The sequence below is a fragment of the Lepus europaeus genome, chromosome 15 (assembly GCF_033115175.1).
Source record: "Lepus europaeus isolate LE1 chromosome 15, mLepTim1.pri, whole genome shotgun sequence".
NCBI lineage: Eukaryota > Metazoa > Chordata > Mammalia > Lagomorpha > Leporidae > Lepus > Lepus europaeus.
Window position 1 is genome coordinate 47,671,448 of NC_084841.1, and position 19,656 is coordinate 47,691,103.

Consider the following 19,656-nt stretch of genomic DNA (forward strand, 5'->3'; position numbering starts at 1 on the left):
TCTCTCTCTCTCTCTCTCTTTCTCTGCCTTTCAAGTAAAATAATCATCACAATTATAATCATAAGAAGAAGAAAAGGAAAGGAGGGAAGGAGGATAGAAAGAGTTTCAATGTGTCTTCCACCAAGTTTTTCCCAATGGTAACAATAATCACAACAAGGAAATGAACAATGACACAGTCAAGATACACAACAAGGGAAGACCTTTGGCGTAGTGCCTAAGATGCTGCTTGGGACACCTGCATCTCTTGTTAGTGTGATGGGGTCCAAGCCCTGGCCCCACTCCTGCTTCCTGCTTCCTGCTTCCTGCTGGTAAACACCATGGAGGCAGCAGCTGGGTCCCTGCCACCCATGTGGGAGTTCAGACTGAGTTTCTAGCTCAAGTTTCTGGCTCCTGGATTCTGCTGGATCCAGGCCTAACTGTTGTGAATGTTTGGAGAGTGAACAAGAGATGGAAAATATCTCTCTCTTACTCTCACTCTCGCTCTCTCTCCCTCCCTCCCTCCTTCAAAAAATGAAAACAGGATAAAGCAGAATAACTTTTAAATGATGCAAAACAGTTCTATCCCCATAAGAATGGCCAGGAGTACACTTCTGGTAGCTACATGTTTAACTTTTGCTAATGGCCCAAACCCTTCTGGATTGAAGGCTCAGGTCACTCCACTATGCAAGATTGAAACCAGATGCACTGTTTAGTGAGAGAAAAGGAAGGAAGGAACGGATAGTGAAAGAGTAATAAAAACTAACAAAAAGCAGATGACCAGTCATAGAAATGAGGACTGTGGTATTCATGACTGTTGCTTCTTTGCTTTGAAGTGAACCTATTTGTATTCTTTTCTGTCTCCAACTCTCCCGCGATCTAAGTAAGATGTACTAGACCTCAGTGTTTAAGGGCAACAAACAGAATGTAAACTTGGCTAGAAGAGAGCTGAACACACCCCAACCATGCACAAAGGTGACACAGTCAGCCTTTTTGTATCCCATTTGGGGGAACAGTTTGCATTTTTCCACTGTAAGAGGAAGAGATGTATCATGTCATATGCAAGTATTATCTTACTTTGTCTTTATTTGAAAATTAAATGAATGAATGAATGAGTGAATGAAAAGGAGAGGAAAGAAAGAAGGGAGGAATACATAAAAAAATTAAAAGCCTGCCAAATTATTTTTCCAGGGTGACTATACCATTCCGCATTCCCATGATGCATGTATGAAAGTATTTACAAAGGTTCATGGAAAATGCAATTAAAATATAAGCTTATTTGGTGCCTCATTTTTTAAAAAGATTTATTTATTTTGAAAGGCAGAGTTACACAGAGAGAAGGAGACACACACACAGAGAGAGAGAGAGAGAGAGAGAGAGAGAGAGAGAGAGAGAGAGAGAGAATATCTTCCATCTGCTGTTTGACTCCCCAAATGGCCACAGCCGCAATGGTTGGGGCTGAGCCAAGCTGAAACTAGGAGCCAGGGGCTTCACCTGTGTCTCCCACATAGGTGCACATGGGCCATCTCCTGCTTGTTTCCCAGGCACATTAGCAGGGATCTAGATCGGAAGTGGGGAGCAGCTGAGATTCAAACCAGCATTACAGGCAGCAGCTTAACCCGCTGTACCACAATGCTGGCCCTGGTGTCCCAAATTTTGAAATCTATGCATAATCTTTTCAAGGTACACATTTCCACGATTTTTTGAAACCTCTGCAAGGGAATAATGGTCTTGTTTCTCTGCAGCCTTGTCAGTATTTCATGCTGTCACTATTTTTATTATTGGATCACGCTAATAGATTTAATTTTTAAGGTAAGAGGTGAGGATTAAAATCTTGACTAAAGGAGATCCAAGAAGACTGAATAGGGGAAAGACGTGCTGACTCTGACCACAGGAAGATAACAGAAGGAAAGGGGAGGAACTGCATTCCAAGAGGACAGTTGGAAATAAAATTTGCATGAAAATATAGCAAAAAGAAGAAAGATGTCATGAAGCAGTGGGGACTTTACAATCCTACAGCAGTGAGCAGGAAACTGCAGGTGATTCCCATGGCCAGCAGTACCTGGAGATGCCACTTTCCTGGAGCAAGGCACCCACCTGGAAACCAGGAGGGAGAACACTTGAGGAGAGGCTACTGCAGTCTGCAGGCAACTGGGAGCTTTTATTAGAGAGCTAAATCTGCAGTTCCCACTGACTCTGAGTCTCGCCTGCAGGGTTGGCAGTGGGGCAGGGAGCCCACTAAGGCCCATGAAGCTCTCCCTTACCCCTAATTTTATCACGGCACCTGGGCTGGACTTGCCAAGGTTGAGAACCAACCAACCCCTATCGGTTAGGCAGCTGGATCTGAAAATATCTCAGCTCTTTAAGTAGATGGGGAAGACTTTGGGGCTGAGAATGGATCCAGTGCTCCCTGTGACTATGGGAATTCTGTAACTGAGATGGGGTATGCAATAGGGTGTGGCTGGGTATGGGGGCTGTCCTGTATCTGATTTCAGAGGCATGGGGTTTCACATTCATGCTGAGGAGTGCACAGAGCCTTTGTGCCCTTCAGGTGCCTGCATGAGTGAGGTGCCTGGGCATGGTGGACTTACCTTGAGTGGTTGGCTCACCTTGGCAGAAGGGACTGATGTTGTGATTATTTTTTTAAACTTTTATTTAATGAATATAAATTTCCAAAGTACAGCTTATGGGTTACAATGGCTTCAACCGCCAAATAACTTCCCTCCCACCCACAACCCTCCCCTTTCCCGCTCCCTCTCCCCTTCCATTCACATCAAGATTCATTTTCAATTCCCTTTATATACAGAAGATCAGTTTAGTATATATTAAGTAAAGATTTCAACAGTTTGCACCCACATAGCAGCACAAAGTGAAAAATACTGTTGGAGTACTAGTTATAGCATTAAATCACAATGTACAGCACATTAAGGACAGAAATCCTACATATTTTTTAAAAATTGATTAATTTTCTATGCAATCTCCAATTTAAGACCAAGTTGTTGTTTTTTTTTTTTTTGCATTTTCAATTATTTTTATATACAGAAGATCGATTCAGTATATACTAAGTAAGGATTTCATCAGTTTGCACCCACACAGAAACGAGAGAACTTCCACTTTGACTATGACCCTGTCGGAATAAGATCGAAGTCAGTGAACCCTAAAGGCTTCCATAGCCTTAGCAACTCATGACTAGAGCCTAGGGAGATTACTGACGCCATAATCAAGAATGTCAAATTGTTAAGTCAACAACAGGAGTCACTGTGTACTTACGTCTCATGTGGGGTCTGTCCTTAATGTGTTGCCCAATGTAAAGTGATGTGATTATGCCAGGCATCTGGATCATACCCTTCCCCTGCAGACAACTGAGAATTACCACGCCTAATGTGGGTATCACCCTGGACACTTGCCCCACCCTCAAGCACTGGCAGAGCTCCCTGACCCCACCCAGCACACACCCTTGGATATCCACTGAAGGAGCAGATGCTCCATTACACCACAGAGGCATGTTTCAAAGAAAAAGAAGTAACAGAAGAGAAAAATCAACTAGTCTTTCTGCAAATGCCTAAAAATAAACATAGAAATACAGGGAATATGAACAAGGAAGACAATGTGACTTCCCCAGAGGGACACAGCAACATTTCAATATTAGAATGTAAGGATGAGGAGACTGATGAAAAGGAATTCAAAGGGGCCAGCACTGTGGTGCAGTGGGTTAATGCCCTGGCCTGAAGCGCCAGCATCCCATATGGGCACCAGTTTGAGACCCGGCTGCTCCACTTCCGATCCAGCTCTCTGCTATGGCCTGGGAAAGCAGTGGAAGATGGCCCAAGTCCTTGGGCCCCTGCACCTGCATGGGAAACCCAGAAGAAGCTCCTGGCTCCTGGCTTCAGATCCACACAGCTCCAGCCATTGCAGCTGATTGGGGAGTGAGCCATCGTAAGGAAGACCTCTCTCTCTGCCTCTCCTCTCTCTGTGTATCTCTAACTTTCAAATAAATAAATAAATTTTTAAAAAAAGAAAAAGAATTGAAAATAATGACCATAAAATTACTCAAAAACACAGAGAAGCAAATACATGATTAAAGAAATCTATAAACTTATTCAGTGAAATAAGAGCAGAAAAATTTCCTAAATTTAGGGATATCCAAGTACAGGAAGCACATAGAACTCCTGATAGATACAATCAGAAAGATCTTCACTGTGACACATTATAGTCAAATTTCAACAATAAAATATAAAGAAAAGATTCTAAAATATGCACAAGAGAAATAACAGATTACCTTCAGAGGATCTTCAACAAATGAACAACAGAGCTAATGTAATTATGGACCAAATGGACCAACGTGGTAGTTATAGAAAATTTCATCCTACAGCTGCAGAATATGCAATCAGTGTATGTCAACATTCTCTAAGAAAGACAATATAATAGGCCATAAAGCAAGTCTCAGCAAATTCAAAAAAATCGAAATCATACCATGTATCTTTTCTGACCACATTGGAATGAACCTGGAAATTAGCAAAATAAGAAACTTTAGAACATCTGCAAACACATGGAACAACACATTCCTGAATGAGCAGTGGGTCATAGAAGAAATCAGGAGGGAAATAAAAAAAAAATCCTGAAAATTAATGAAAATGACAACACACCATATCAAAACAATGGAATACAGCAAAAACACTATTAAGAGAATAATTTATAATAGTTAGTGCCTAAATCACAAAATTAGGCATCAAATAAGTGATCTTACAATGTATCTCAAGAACCTAGAAAAACAAGAACAAACGAAGTCCCCCTCCCCAAAATGGAAGGAAACGATTAAAATTAGATTAGAAAGAAACAAAATTGAAACAAAAAATATAAAAGATCAGGGAAATGAAGAGCTGGTTTTTTAAAAGTTGATACACCATTGACCCAACTAACCAAAAAAAGTGAGGGGAGAAGACCCAAATGAACAAAATCAGAGATGAAAAAGGAGATGTTACAACAGATATCATAGAAATAAAAAGAATCATCAGGAATTATTACAAACAGCTAACTGCCAAAATACTAAAAAATATAGAAGAAATAGATAGATTTGTGGACATATACAACCTATCAAAAGTGAATCATAAAGACACAGAGAAACTTAAACCAAGATGGAGATTGAATTAGTAATATCAACAAAGAAAAGCCCAGGGCCAGATGGCTTTGCTGCTGAATTCTATGACAATTTTAAAGAAGAATTAATTCCAATCATTTTCAAACTATTCAAAACAATTAAAATGAAGGGAATCCTCCCACACTCCTATGAGGACAGCATCACCTTAATTCCTAAACAAGAAAAAGATACAACAAAGAAAGAAAGCTATAGAAAAATATACCTGATGAACATAGATGCAAAAATCCTCAACAAAATAGTAGTTAATCATATCCAACAACACTTCAGAAAGCTCATTCACCCATACCATGTGGGATTTATCCCTGGTATACATACCAGGGATTTATCCCTGGTTCAACATACACAAATCACTAGCTGTGATACATTATATTAACAAATTGAAGAATAAAAATCAGATGATTATCTCAATAGGTGCACAGCAAGCATTTGGTAAAATACAACATCCATTTATGATATAAAAAAAATTAAGCAAATTTGGTACAAAAGAAACATTCATCAACACAATCAAGGAAATATATGATAAATCCACAGCCAGCATCATATTGAGTGGGGAAAAGTTGGAATTATTTTCACTAAGATCCAGAACCAGACAAGGATGCCCGCTTTCACCAGTGCTATTCAATATAGTTCTGAAAGTTTTAGCCAGAGCCATTAGGCAAGAAAAAAAAAAAAATCAAAGGGATACAAAATGAAAAGAAGGACATCAAACTATCCCTATTTGCAGATGACATGATTCTATATATAGGGGATCCAAAAAACTCCACTAAGAGACTTCTGGAACTCATAAGAGAGCTTGAAAAAGTTGCAGGATATAAAATCAACACACAAAAATCAATAGCCTCTGTATACGTAAACAAGGCTATGGCTAAGAAAGTACTTTTAAGATCAATACCATTCATAATAGCTGCAAAAATTTAAATACCTTTGAAAATTTTAATCAAGGAGATGAAAGATCTCCACATTGAAAGTTATAAAACATTAAAGAAAGATATAGAAGAAAATACCAAAAAATGGAAGAATATTACAATAGGTATGGCTTGGAAGACTTAATGCAAATCAAAATGTATATACTACCCAAAGCAATTTAATGATTCCACGAGATCCCAATCAGAATACCAATGGCATTTTTCTCATATCTAGAAAAGACAATGCTAAAATTAATATGGAAACCCAACAGACCCAGATTAGCTAAAGCAATCTTAAACAACAAAAGCAAAGCCGGAAGGCATCACAATACCAGATTTTAAGAAACACTACAGGGGTAGCTATGATCAAACAGTCTGGTACTGTCACAAAAACAGACATGTAGATCAATGGAACAGAATAGAAACTGCAAAAATCAATCCATGCAGCTACAACAACTAATCTTTGACAAATAAGTTAAAATCAATCCCTGGAGAAAGGACAGCCTCTTCAACAAATGATGTTATGAAAACTGGATTTATGGGAACAGAAGTATTAAACAAGAACCTCACCTTAAGCCTTCTACAAAAATCAAGTCACAATGGATCAAGGAGCTAAATTCATGACCTGATACTATCAAATTACCAGAGGAAAACATCAATGAAATTCTGTAAGACATTGGCATGGGCAGACTTCTTGAAAAACACCCCATTTTGTACTAATATTTGTTACAGAATTCTCTTAAGGAAGAAGTCTTGCCCATGCAGAGTTGCTTGCTCACTGACACAGACTCAACTGACTGCTTATTTCTCATCCATCCATAATCATCATGTCATTTTACCAACATGACTCTGCATTTCTGCTTCAAACTTTGCAGCTGAAGGCTTTGGTTATTTTTAATGTTGTCCAATCTTGGATTGGATGAAAATTAAATCAAGTCATACAGGCCAAACAACTATATCTTGCCGCTGAGGGTGAATATGGTAAAAAAAAAAAAAAAAAAAAAAAAAAAAAAAAAAATTCCCCAGGCTTTCAATCAGAGAAATGCAAATCAAAACCGCAATGAGGTTTCACCTCACCCCAGTGAGAATGGCTCACATTCAGAAATCTACCAACAGCAGATGCTGGCGAGGATGTGGGGGAAAAGGGACACTAACCCACTGTTGGTGGGAATGCAAACTGGTGAAGCCAGTATGGAAGTCAGTCTGGAGATTCCTTAGAAACCTGAACATAACCCTACCATACAACCCAGCCATCCCACTCCTTGGAATTTACCCAAAGGAAATTAATTTGGTTAATAAAAAAGCCATCTGCACATTAATGTTTATTGCAGCTCAATTCACACTAGCTAAGACCTGGAACCAACCCAAATGCCCATCAACAGTAGACTGGATAAAGAAATTATGGGACATGTACTCTACAGAATACTATACAGCAGTAAGAAACAATGAAACCCGGTCATTTGCAACAAGATGGAGGAATCTGGAAAACATCATGCTGAGTGAATTAAGCCAGTCCCAAAGAGACAAATATCATTTGTTTTCCCTGATCGGTGACAACTGAGCACCAAAGGGGAAACCTGTTGAAGTGAAATGGACACTGTTAGAAAAAATGACCTGATCAGCTCTTGTCTTGACTCTAGATGTACAATGTAATACTTTATCCTTTTTATTATTTTGTTGTTGTTGTTGTTGTTCTAGTACTAGTGGTTGAACTCTGTAATTAACACACAATTATTCTTAGGTGTTTAAATTTTAACTGAAAAGTGATCCCTGTTAAATATAAAAGTGGAAAAAGAGAGGGAGGAGATGTACAATTTGGGACATGCTCAATCGGACTTGCCACAAATGGTGGAGTTAGAAATGAGGCAGGGGATTCCATTACAATCCCATCAAGGTAGCATGTACCAATGCCATCTCACTAGTCCAAGTGATCAATTTCAGTTCACAACCGATGGCTCTGATAGGTCTAAGAGTCAAAGGGATCACACAAACAAGTGTCTGCTAATACTAACTGATAGAATCAAAAAGGGAGAGAAAGATCCAACATGGGAAGCGGGATACACAGCAGACTCATAGAATGGCAGATGTCCTAAACAACACTCTGGCCTCAGAATCAGCCCTTAAGGCATTCAGATCTGGCTGAAGAGCCCATGAGAGTATTGTAGGCATGGAAAGCCAAGATACCATGGAAAAGAAAAAAAAAGAAGAAGACCTAAATGAAAGAACTCTGTTAGTGAGATCCCAGTGGAAAGAACGGGGCCATCAAAGAAGGAGGTACCTTTCTCTGAAGGGAGGAGAGAACTTCCACTTTGACTATGACCCTATCGGAATAAGATCGAATTTGGCAAACTCTAAAGGCTTCCATACCCCTGGCAACTCATGACTAGAGCCTAGGGAGATTACTGACGCCATGAACAGGAGTGTCAAATTGTTAAGTCAACAACAGAAGTCATTGTGTACTTACATCCCATGTGAGATCTGTCCTTAATGTGTTGTCTAATGTGCAGTGATGCTATAACTAGTACTGAAACAGTATTTTTACACTTTGTGTTTCTGTGTGGGTACAAACTGATGAGATCTTTACTAATTATACACTGAATCGATTTTCTGTATATAAAGATAATTGGAAATGAAAAAAAAAAAAACAACCTGGTGTTAAATTGGAAATGGCATAGAAAATTAATTAATTTTTAAAAAAATATTATGTAGGATCTCTGTCTTTAATGTGTTGTACACTGTTATTTAATGCTATAACTAGTACTCCAACAGTATTTTTTTCACTTTGTGTTGTTATATGGGGGCAAACTGTTGAAATCTTAATATATACTAAACTGATCTTCTATATATAAAGAGAATTGAAAATGAATCTTGATGAGAATGGAAGGGGAGAGGGAGCGGGAAAGGGGAGGGTTGCGGGTGGGAGGGAAGTTATGGGACGGGGGAAGCCATTGTAACCCATAAGCTGTACTTTGGAAATTTATATTCATTAAATAAAAGTTTAATAAATGAAAAAAAAATTTCCCAGGCTTTCTCTCCTACTTCAAAAAGACTCAAAGAAGTAACAAATCCAAAACTCTTTTATATTAGGTTGAACAAAGAGAAGCAACTGTAGAAAAGAAAATAAATTTTATGAGGACACTAAAGAACATAGGAATTATTTAAACAAGGTCTGTTTGTGCAGAACACTGTAGGCTATGAATTCCCGTCAAAGATGATTTCTTTTTACACAGTGGCTTCTATCTCTTGTTTTCAGGAAGAATGGAGCAAATTCAGATGTCCTTCCTGCATCAACTGCTATTCAAGTGCCCCTGGCTTAAATAAACTTTATACCAAAGTTTCTAGATATTGATTCTTCCATCTTTTACTACTAAAGCTGAACATATGCTTATCTATGTTCCAGCTATTTCATTCCTGAACAGCCCAAAAGAAATGTACACTTCAGAGACAAAAGAATAACAAAAACCTAATAGTAGCATTATTTATATTTCAAAACTGAAAACAACCCAAATGTCCATCATTATTAGAATGCAGTCACAAACTGGGGTATGTCAAATGCATAGTAGAGTATTATACAGCAACATAAACGAGCAAACTACTATTACAAGCACACAATATGGATGGGTATCACAAACACAATGTGAACTGAATTAAGTGAGTCCAAAAGAATACATTGTAAATGATTCCTTTTATATAAATCCCAAAAATTGGTCAGATACCATTATAATTTGGGGAGTAGTAATGGGTAGGATACAGGAAGAATATCTCTGAACTGCTGATAATGTTCAATCTCTTCATCTGCACAAAAGCCACATGCATGGGCAAATTATACAAAAACTCATCACTTAATGTGATGAGTGATTTCTGCATTTTTTCTGTTATGCCTAATATAAGAGCTTATACGATTATTGAAAGAATGAGCAAGGGTTAAATAATGATTATCATAAAATTGACAATGATGAATGATGATGGATGGACTGCTTTGTCTGACCTCAAGCAAGGATCACGAGGCTTTTTGCATAGAAATTCAGCCCTGCTCAGTGAACATTAGAATTCGGTCTTGGTTTTAGCAAACAGTTCACTTGGCAATGAATGTGGCCCAGGTCTCTGGGAGACTCAAGCAATTTGACTCCCTTTTGCACAATGACTAGGGGATAAAATTGGGGTGCTGTTGGCAGCAGCTACATAAGTGAACAGTAATATCCTAAAGAAAGTAGATTTTGCTGATGTTTGATAAGGCTTCTGACACACTTCTTGAGTTGAGTCCATTCTGACTTTGAAAGCAGGGCTCCAGAAGTGGCATGCCACTCTGGGAGGATACACCATAGCCACAACCCTGGTGAGTTTCCAAGCACATAGATACAATGGTGCCACAGAAAAAGATTCATGATCTGATCATTTAATGTTAGAACTTCTTTGGAAACATAATTAAGGCCTCAGTGAAGATGGCAGTTCATTCAGTCATTCCACAAATGCTTATTAAGAAGCTTCTCCATGCCAGGCATTGTGTTAGGGTGATATGATGGTATGTGAGACACAAAATCTGCCTCGAGGGGAGCTATAGGCTAGCAAGGATGACAGACAAAAAAGCCCAAACAATTAAGTGTACAAATGCGAACACATAGAGAAAATATCAAGACTATTCTAGAGCAGGAAGTAGGGAAGCTTTCCAAGTCTCTCTGCCAACACAGGGAATGCTCTTGGTGTCCCAGACAAATGGGAAGGAGTACAAAAACGAAAAAAGCTATGGGACAGCACAGGTGGCCATTCTGGGAGGGGTGCACCCAGGTGGAACAAGAGAAGCCCAGGACAGCTGAGAATGGGACCATGGCGGCAAAGGGACCAGGCCAATGGACCCATGCAAGTAAGGCCTTCGGACAACTCTTCCTAATCACGTACTGCACAGAATTTCTCTCATTTTAAAGAGAAATAAAAGAAATGAATTTGAACTGCATGATATATGATGTTTATTCCTGTTTTCTCTCTGTGACAGTTGAGTCTTTGCCAGCCAGAAAATGTTCAGGAATTTCCTGGGCTAACTAGCAGGGAGGTGAGCTCCCCAACCATCCCTACTAGCACCTGTAGATCAGCAGTACAAGTTCCACTCCACTTGGAATGAATCTCTCACTTAGACCACAGTTTAACTGTGTATCCTAGTAACAGTAAAGGTGAATAAATCATTTGTCCTATTATCTTAGTTAATCAACAAGTATTAATTGCATATCACTATGTGCCAAGCACTAGGCTAGGTTCTGGAGAGAACCAGGACGATATAAAAGCAAAGATGCTGATAACACACAACAAATCAAGGTGGAGAAACACAAGCAGATTAGAACCCAGTCACCTGAGGTTTAAGGCTCAATCTAACTTCTTGCCAGCTCAGTAGCCCTGGTTCAGCAGCTTATCTCCCCTGAGCCTTGTTTTCCTTTCCTATAATGTGAAAGGAAAAGACCACCATGAGGTATTCTGTAGGATTAAATGGGATAACAGCCAAAACACCTAGGGAAAGTTCTACACCAGAACTCATCAGTTGGGAAGGGGCTGGCCACCCGAGGCTGAAGCTCATCCTTTTTCTCTCTCTTTTTTTAAACGATTTCTTATTTATTCGGAAGAGTTACAGAAAGAGAGAAGGAGAGCCAGAGAGAGAGAGGTCTTCCATCCACTGGTTCACTCCCTAGATGGTCACAACAGCCAGGGTTGGGTCAGGCCAGAGCCAGAAGTTTCCTCTAAGTCTCCCACATAGATAGCAGGGGCCCAAACACATGGGCCACCTTCATCTGCTTTTCCCAGGCCATTACTAGGGAGCCAGATTAGAAGTGGAGCCCCATGGGACATGAACTGGTACCCATAAGGGATGTTGTCATTTCAGGCAGAGGCTTTGCCCAGTACACCACAATGCCAGACCCTCCTTTTTCTCTTCTTGCCGACTCACTTACTCCCTGGAGTTTGCAAGTCCAAGTACAGATACCGTGGTTTGGCCACCATCCACATGTCCTGCACCTGCGAGAAGCTGCCTCTTGATCACCCTAGCTTACAATGCAGACTTTCTATGAAAGACAGAGCTGTGCCTTTATTTGTGACAATTTGAGCAGGAAATTCCAAGATCCAGCTGCTCTACCAATGGCCTAGACAGGGAAGGAAGGGGACCCACAGAGTCCTAAGGATATGGGGAAGGGTGAAGTCAGAGCAGGGTTTGAGCAGCATCTTCCAAAATATTGGCATGGGCAGGGAACACTCTTGCCCAGGTCTAGGAGCAGTATGGGTTGGAAACAAATGCTACAGAAGTAAAAGAATTTTTAAGGAATGGCCTCTCCATCAAACTCTTTCACTTTCTGTTTCTACTACAATCTGCCTGTCGAAGCTACCCTACCTCTATAGCTATTCTGTAGGAATGCAGCTCATATTCTTTCTTTAAAACTCACTGTGGATCCCTAACAAGTCCAAGGTGTTGAGATGCCTGGTACCTGTGCATTGCTCTGTTCATCCCATAATAGTCTTTGGATACAAGAAATAAGTTCTTAACTAAACTGCATTCACTATGGTTGCTGTTAGTGTGTGGATTTAAATAAATATCTCAGCTATTGTTAAGCATCCTTTATATAAATGACAATTTTAGAGGTGGGAAAAGCTCTAGAAATCTAAATATAACTCTGAGAAAAAATATCTGTGTCATCAAATGCTAATAAAGATTATCTGTTGCTTTTATAGTCACAGCCACATAACTGTTCAAAATACATTCATTCAAAATTAACAGCAAATGATTAATCAGTCAATCCAGTGGCCATTTATAGATACAGTTCTGAGTCATTTAAACAGAAGAACCCTCTCTCCGTTGAGAAAACGTATGATTCATGAAATAGTCAGAAGGAAAAGAGTGAGGTCCCCTACACAGAAGCCAAGGCAGAGAATACCCTGAGCTCAGAAACAAGCCATGCTAAGAGTCAGGGTAATCCAGAGAGAGGGTCCCGATAGTCTAGGGCAGGCAGCCAGGGAGGGCTGTGAGAGCAGGACAGTCAGTCCAGGGAGCCCGAAGGTCACAAAGAAAGGATGACCTCCTTCTTGGCTTCTTCATCACACACATCCATCAACAAGAATCCACTCATCTCTTCTCCCAGTTCAGGTATGACTTACTCTTCTCACTGATTCACTCCAGGGCTCATCTTGGAAATACATTAGCGAACCTACTGGAACAGCCTCAAGCCTAAAGGCTCCAAATATATAAAAGATGAATAAGTGCACCTGGGGCTGCAAGGAATAATGCCACAAAGCGGTCATCATTTCCCACCAAACATTACTTCATCCACTCCCTTGATGTATATCTGCAACCCGTTCACACCGCATATGGCCATGGACAGAAAATACCTCGATTCAAATCTGGCAGAGTGAATGTGAAAGGAGCTTCTGCTGAAGTGTTTTCTCCCTGGTTTTATCTCTGAACCTTGTCACTCTAACACAGTGATACTGAACAAGCCTACGTGGAGGCTCAGAAGGTTTCAGGTGCAGTTCCAACATCTACTAATCTGTGGCCTGAGCAAAGTATTATGTAAAAATCTAAAATGCCCAAAGCACCTACTTGATTTCTGTTCCCTTCAAACCTGGCAATACTGTCAACTGACCTAATGAAGGAGAGTCTACTGTAGAGGGAAAGGACTTCAGGGCAACATATCTCCCCAGCCTCTTCCAGGAGCCCTTCGAGGGATGTAAAGCTCTTGCCAGGAATCTTTCCATTCTTAGCACAGTGAAAGCTGCCGTTCACGTGCTTTTGTTCTGGGCTGTTGGAGGATGAAGGTGCCCTGCCCCCTCCCACTCTACAATGCTCCCATTAGCAAGTACCAACACTTAATGATTGATTATTACACTTACTCAGTGATTAATTATAAAATGTTTGCCTTTACTTTGACTGGCTAAATAATATACATTTTTACTTTTACTGGCTAAATAATACATCCAAAAAGAACTTACAGAATAAATTTCTAAAGCACAAAAAGAAATGGATACAGCAGGAAAAACACTACAGTCTCTAACTATAAGAAGCCTATACTACAGTTATGGAGAGAAAGAAATGCAACAGAAAACAGATTACGTTCTGAAATGAGTGTTTTGATCAATGGCCATGAACACTAATGTGGGAGGCATGACTGTAGGGGTGGGGTGCAGACAGCAGAGAAACAGTGGGGATCCAAGGCTCAGGGAAAGAGAAGTATCTGTCAGAGCAGGTTTACTGACATATTTGTGCAACAGATTATTTCTTGTAAGCCTGAAGCCTTAGCCCTTCTCAAGCATTCTTAAATATATAAAATAAAATACAATGAATTACGGAGGATATCAATTATAATAATTTCTGCTATACTGCTCACTTTGACAATATCAATTTGTTCTAAAGCAATTGGTATATTAGGGAACAATTTGGGCATAACATAGATTTTATATTCATTCATGCACCATTCAGTCCACAAGAAACACCTAGTGAATGGGAAAAAAAAGTATGCCTCTGAACCTAGATAGCAAAGGAGTACACAAAAGGTATGGGGAATCACACTTCAAACTTCTCCCAGCTTATTCAACTCCCCATGCGCATTGTCAACTGCACCCACAACCTGTTGCTACAATTTTCCATCTAAGCCTCACTTCATAAAAACTCACAAATCTTGACCATTTCTACAAGCAAACTTCAGATCTTATTCAACCTGAGCTAGCACATTTATTCTAGAATTTGTGCATTTCTTCATCACTCATTTTAATTAACTTTCTATATTTTTATGTTTAACTGATAAAACTTCTGAATGTTAGACTGAGTTCCATTTTTCCCATGATCTCTATGGTTTTTATTGTGTGATTTCCCATGACTCAGGATGCTTAGAAACATATATATTGTAATATGGTACAATTGATTATATATTTTAAATATTTAAAAAATAAATTTCTGAAATAGTAATATATATGTTTCTCCACTAATGCAATAAATATTAGCATCAAATAGCTGGCCAAATAAGCCACCAAATAATATCAATGGAGAGACTAATGAGCATAGACATAGAGATAGCTTTGACTGTAATGTAAAATGAGAATCCTGTGATCTGCATTAATGACAAAGTCCCATGCAGGCACTGGTGATGTTCCTGTAACTTGTCACCTATGATGACTGGGGAAACATTGTGAATTTCAGTTAGTCGTTGGCAATAGCAATATGACTTTTCCTCATCCACTTTCACTTATGTCCTGTATCACATTCATCCTCCAGGTAAACAACCCCTGTTACAGACAGAGGAGATGGTGTAAGAATGTAAGGGAGCAAAGTGAAGAGTGCGAGAGCATGATGTGATGGGATTGTCTAGCTGGAGCCAGTAATTTACAATGGAGACGAGAAGAGGGAAGAAGAGGAAGGGCAGAGAAGGAGAAAAAGAGAAAATATATAGAAATACAGAATAGGTCAAGTCCAGAAGAGACCTCCTCATGCTTTCTTTTTAAGAATATATTGATTTATTTGAATGATAGAATTGCAGAGAGAGGGAGAGAAAGAGAGAGAAAACCAGATTGAGATCTTCCATCCACTGATCACTAGTTCACTCCCCAAATGATCATAACAGCCAGGACTGGGCCAGGCCAAAGCCAGGAGCCAGAAACTCCATCCAGGTCTCCCATGTGGGTGGCAGAGGCCCAAGCACTTGGATCATCTTGTGATGCCTTCCCAAAAGCATTTAACAAGGGCTGGACTGGGAATAGAGCACCCAGCACAAGCTGCTGCTCCAAAATGCTGCCCCCTCGTGGTTTTCACGTGTAAGAGCATCATGCTCCCCACCCTTTCAATACTTACCGTGGTGACCAATAACTGACACACAGTCATATCATCAACCATCACACAGCCTTTCCTGCTGTAAGAGATGTTGTCACTCCTTTCCAATATGCTGTGGTTTAGACATGTCCCCAAATCCATGTGTTGGAAGTCTGATTCTCAATTTGATGGTGTTGGGAGGTGGAGCCTAATGAAGGCCAAGAGGGTGGACCAATGCCATTGTTATGAGAGCAGGCTAGTTATTGTGATTGCGGATTGCTATAGATGCAAGCACACCCTTCGTGCACTACTCTTCACTGTGCTCTCCTGGCTTCTCACCTTCCACCAGGTTCTGCTGCAGTCTGAAGGCCCTCACCAGATACCACTGCTATACCCTGGAACTCTGCAGCCTCTGGAACAGTGAACTAAATAGACTCTCTTGTTACAAATTATCCATGTATTGAAACAACAGGAAACAAAGACACAATATGATTTTGACCACATGCATTTTTCCCCTCAATGTGGTATATCATCAAGATTTCTCTGCTTTCTGAATGTCTCCTTCACTTTTCCTTCTTCAAGACTTGGTTATGTAAATGTTGCTTGTATCCATCAAGACAAGACAAATTCTAATAGCTCACATTCAATCCCAATTGACTGATGTGCCATATTGATAACTGCTTCTTCTCTGATAACAACTCACCCTAGCCTGGCTCCTCAAGGACTTGCCTAATAATTATCTTCCTCTAATTTGAGAAGGTAATGATATTAACTTGCTCATCTTGTCAAGTTATAGGGGTAGAAAATAGAGTAATTATTATAAATCATGTTACAAACTTTAGGCAATGTTCATCACAGTGATTCCAGAAGCCACAGGATAATGTCTCTAAGCATCAGGACTCTGAGTTATCTCCTGTTCTGAGTCCACACCCAGCCCTTCCACCAGGCTTACAGAAGACATGTCTTCCAGGTCCCCTTTTGTAGAGTCCTTGATGTCATTCCTTTGTGGGGACCATTTCCTATTTAGGAAATGTGTCCAGCACACCCAAGTCAGTGCCCCAGAGAGCTGCTGAGACAACTGAACTCTGAAGAGGAGGACTCTGGATCTCTTGCCAACATGTGTATGACCCTCCCTGTTTCTGTTGCCAGTGACTTCACCATTTCAATAGACTGCATCTCACCTATTTCCAAGTGTCAGATGGCTTCACTCTTCCACAACATGGCAAAGAGAGAGAGGGGGGAATTGAGATTCTAGATTCCCTATCCCTATTCTAAGAGAGATGTTCTGTTTCTGTCTTCCTTGCATTCATGCATTCTGTATAAATTTAGATATAGATTCTACCTAGACCAAATAAAAGTCTGAAAACACTGAATAGGATAAACTTCTAGCCCCACTTCTCAAGTGAGGCTTATCAAAGCCTGTTCTAGGAGCAGGAGCAGAGCTGACATCAATCCATGTAATGTGGTTGGAGAAACAAGACACCAGCCCCCAGTCATCTCCTTCCCACTGCCAGAGATAAACAAGGCCAGCACTAGTCAAAGCAGTAAGGATTTTAATCACTTATACACTATGGCAATAGGGAAGGGGACTCTGCGGGAGCTGAACTCCCACTTGTAAAAGGTGATTGAGCATTTATTTTAAAGGGAGAATGAAAGAGCAGAGAGCTGGCCTGGAAGAGGGGCAACCGGGATAGAATCTGGTGCCCCAACTGGGACTAGAACCCAGTGTGCCGGCGCTGCAAGGTGGAGGATTATCCTGTTAAGCCAGGGCACCAGCCGACAGGAGCTTCTTTGGGTAGACACAGGAAGAGGGGCCAAGATGATGCCAGGGTTCCATCCCTGAACCACTACAGGTGATGCTAGTGTCTGTTGAAGTCTGTTAATGTGGGCGAAGGTGGGGATGGGACCACTTGTGTTGAGGAACCATAGTTCTCCTAGGCCAGGTAGAGGCCGTGACCTGAAGAGGACATGGGGTGCCTGGCTAGAGTTTGGTCAACACCTGGTAGCCAAAGGTACTATTTGCAAATCATTCATAGGTAGCAGCCATGTGTCAAATCATTTCAAAGCATCAGCCCTTTGGCATCAACTTGTCTAGCACCTAGGTCCTTAGGGGCAGATCAAGGGCTGAAGATGGCTGCTCAGGGCATGTGAGCTCCTGGGAGTTGGGAGGAGAAGTACAGACACCAGGTGCCACCCCTCAGAACAAACACCAGCAACTTGTTCCTAAGAAACCTCTCTGCCACGCTTACTTTAAAGCAGAAAGGCAAGACTCATCTGTAATATATATAATGGCCTTGCCAAAAGTCTTTTAAAATAGTTTATTCTTACAGAGGAAGAAGATTTGTAAGTCTCTTTCTTTGCTGTGCTTAGCAAGTCCTCCTGTTCCAACAACGTAAAGATAAACTAGAGGCCAATCACCCTAATTACTACCAGCTTGAATGGAGAGAGTATTTGACTACAAATGCATTTTTGCTACCCAGCCTTCTTAAGAAATTGCAAGCATTGAGCTCACTTGGATAACTCAGGGAAAGTTCATTTTCTTCCGTATACGCTTCACCATGTCAATAGACTGCATCTCACCTATTTCCAAGTGTCAGATGGCTTCACTCTTCCACAACACGGCTTGGTAGCAAGTTTCTTGATAGAATCTGACATGGTTTATGAACTGTAACCTTGGTCTTCCAAGCAGCTTTGTATATATCAATCATGTATAAGCAAGTGAATTTCCTGTTTCCTATAAAAACCTCATTCTTTCATCCCCTTTTGGATCTTCCCAAGGTGTGTTAATGGGAGTAAGAGGCTGTGGATAGTACATGACCTCTTCTAGCATTTTTCATCCTTTTATTTCCTCTTCTGCCAACTTCACTCCTAAACTCAGCTTTAACAGCTCCCACACTGGCATTGCCCATGAAAGCTTGGGTTGCCATACAAATTTACCTGGATGTCCAGTTAAACTGAATTCCATATAAGTAATGAGTAATTTTAGTATTATAGTGTGTTACTTTAAATTGCTAATTCTAGCAATTGTATTGCTAGGCAAAAATCCACTACTCAAATTTTTCTCCTTCTAGGTGAATAAAAATGCTGTTCTAGAAAGTTGTGAAGCTGCCAACTGCTTAACACACAAATTCATAGATGGATCATTTCCAGGAGTTGGAGTGTGGCAAGAGGTTGGCCTTACAGAGCATGAGAATACTTGGGGGGTGGGGGCGTGATCAAACTATGATCTATGTCTTGATTCTGATGACATTTACATGATAGCATGCATTTGTCAAAACCTCCAGAACTCTATAATAAAAGCAATTAATTTTACTGTAGGCCAAAAGTGGAAATAGGGGCCAGCTTTGTGGAACAGTGACTTCAGCCAGCGAGTCTGAAATGCCAGCATCCCTTACCAGAATAACGGTTTGAGTCCTAGCTGCTCTGTTTCCAACACAGCGTCCTGCTAATGTGACTAGGAAGACAGGAGAAGTGGCCCAAGTACTCAGATTCCTGCCATACAGGTGGGAGAACAGGATAGAATCCCTGGCTCCTGGCTTCAGCCTTGACTAGCCCCAGCCAATGTACCCTCTGCCTGTTTCACATCCTCTCCATCTCCCTCTGTTGCTCTACCTTTCACATAAATAAATAAATCTTGTTAAAAAGTGGAAAATAAACTTATACTCCTCAATATTAGGCAGATTTACCACATTTCAGATATCATTGTGCTGCCCCTTTGGTATTGTCAGAGTAAATGTTCCACAACACTGTTCCATTTTTCCCATTCTGCTTTACCCATAGTTCTAACATTCTACCCCTTTCTAAAAACAGGTTTGTTCAATCATGCAACAAGCATATAATAATAACTA

At 40.4% G+C, this 19,656-nt stretch overlaps 1 protein-coding gene across 2 annotated transcripts in view; it reads right to left on the bottom strand.

Moving 5' to 3' along the window:
- PDE4D (phosphodiesterase 4D) overlaps window positions 1-19,656 on the bottom strand; it is a 1,616,992-nt gene that overhangs the window by 1,454,481 nt on the left and 142,855 nt on the right. Inside the window, exon 1 of one of the 2 annotated variants that reach the window (XM_062212021.1) lies at window positions 11,381-11,453. The exons of the other annotated variant lie outside the window; for it this stretch is intronic. The gene's annotated coding sequence lies outside the window, so the exon portion shown is untranslated. Of the gene's footprint in view, window positions 1-11,380; window positions 11,454-19,656 lie in introns of those variants that run through there. 2 annotated transcript variants of the gene reach the window in all.